The following is a 2,089-nucleotide window of genomic DNA, read 5'->3' as shown; positions in this document are numbered from 1 at the left end:
TTTATGTGACATATACAACTACATATAATCAAAGTTAATATACGAGTGTATATCAATGAGACCGATCATGCGCTTTCGATCAGCAAGAGAACCACGTTGGACTTTGTGCGATCGCGTGGGAATTTCAAGGCGTTGCCTAGGTGTGCAAATTTGTTTGCCATTTATTATATGCATACTTTTCTTTTACGCGTACTCTTTATTGCCTTCTCAGCATATTTGTTTATTTTGCTTGTATGTATTTTATCTTGGCTGTTCTTTATCACTAATGTTTGTACATTTGCAATTCATGAACCAACGACTACAAATCACCTAATCAGCCATCGTTGTATTTGTAATCGATTTTCAGAAAAACGTTTTCGTAGCGATTTTGATATTTTTCGGTTTTGTTTATATTGTCTTCTACCTCTTGTCGAGAGGGGTAAATTTGCGTGAAAACTGGGTGCATTTTTGTGGTGAGAACGTTTACATTGAAAAATCGAGCTGTGCTGATGCCATGCGTCTGTGTTTGTGTTTCACACTTTCTATCACGAAAACTATATTTTATGAAAACTTTTTGCTCATTTTAATTCAGTTTCACTTATTCAATTTTATAATAAATGCCTATGTATGTATATAATCGCACTCAATCACCGCGCCTTTTTCGTTTTCTTTGTTTGTTTTCATTCTTAGGCAGATGTCAAAAACGCTCAGAAATAGACTTTTTCTTGCCTCTTTGATTAGGGGATCTTGTTACATAGTTGGTTAATGTTTGCAAACGTTGTTTGCCATTGAAAACAAAAATAAATACATACATTCATATGTACAAACATAGGTATGTTCATTAGCCCGTACCAGAAAAAAGTTCGCCGTACACCGCTGAGCCTAAAGTATTTTAACAAGGCAATTTTGAAAAGAATGGTTTCTTGTAGAAAATCGAAATATTTTTTATAGAAAATACACATCGAGTGAGTGTGTGAGTTTGTTTGTTGCTCTTTCACAATGAAGCGGCAGAGTTTCCACCTTTTTCAAAAGTTAAGATCAATGAGTTGAAGAGTTAAATTAAATATTATAATGTAGGTGGCAAACGAAAGGGGTTCCACGTTTTATTTCGAAAATATTTTCAATGCGTTGCTAACTGCTTAAAAAGTTAATTTCTATGTTAGATTATAAGTTCAACGATTTTTTTATACCCGAGCGCACTTGTGCACAAGGGTATATTAATTTTGTTCACATAACGGTTGTTTGTAACAGGCAAAACGAATCGAGATAGATATAGACAAATGTATACATAAATGATCAGAATGAAAAGAGAAATCGATTAAGCGGTGACTGTCTGTCCGTCCGTCCGTCCGTCCGTCTGTGCACACGATAACTCGAGTAAAAATTGAGATATCTTAACGAAACTTGGTACGTGAACTTCTTTTGGGCGTAGGACGGATGGTATTGAAAATGGGCGAAATCGGACAATAACCACGCCTACCTCCCATATAACGGTAATTTTAAGAAAAACGAAAACTGCGATATTTTAGTAACTACTGAAGATAATTCACTCAAATTGATATTTGCAATGAGTTTTAGACGAAAAATAAGAATATTACAAAATTTTGGCAAATGGGCGTAGCCACGCCCACTTATGGTTACATGTGTATATCTTGGTAACCGCTACACCAATTTCTTCCAAACTTTGCACAGTTGTTGGTCCTGGTACAGCATACCAACTGGCCGAAAATTTCTAAAATCGGACAATAACCACGCCCACATCCCATATAACGGTAATTTCGAGAAATACAAAATCTTCGATAAATCAGTAAATATTGAAGCTAATTTATTCAAAATTTGATGGTTGCAACAATTCTTTACCAAGAAATACGTTTATGACAAAATTTTGGAAAATGGGCGTAGCACCGCCCACTTGTGATCACATATATGTATCTCGCTAACCGTTCTAGCAATTTGTACCAAGCTCGGTATGGTTATTGTGCTTGCCACATAAAAGCAAACCGTTGAAAATTGTTGAAATCGGACTAAAATTGAGGCCGCTTTTCATATAACGGTAAATTTCAGATATGCTTGAAATTTCAATATTTCGAAATTTAAGGACGCTAATTTA

General features: G+C 35.2%; 2 protein-coding genes across 2 annotated transcripts in view; both read left to right on the top strand.

Moving 5' to 3' along the window:
• Nucleotides 1-2,089, top strand: part of LOC118737161 (elongation of very long chain fatty acids protein) — a 57,032-nt gene that overhangs the window by 7,535 nt on the left and 47,408 nt on the right. The window lies entirely within an intron of this gene.
• The window catches only part of LOC118737162 (elongation of very long chain fatty acids protein-like), a 92,396-nt gene that overhangs the window by 88,659 nt on the left and 1,648 nt on the right, over nucleotides 1-2,089 (top strand). The gene's annotated exons all lie outside the window — the stretch shown is intronic.

The sequence above is a fragment of the Rhagoletis pomonella genome, unplaced genomic scaffold (genome assembly GCF_013731165.1).
Source record: "Rhagoletis pomonella isolate Grant_MI unplaced genomic scaffold, Rhpom_1.0 Rhpom_scaffold_00004, whole genome shotgun sequence".
NCBI lineage: Eukaryota > Metazoa > Arthropoda > Insecta > Diptera > Tephritidae > Rhagoletis > Rhagoletis pomonella.
Note: the sequence above shows the minus strand (reverse complement) of the source record. Positions and strands in the feature narration are given on the sequence as shown.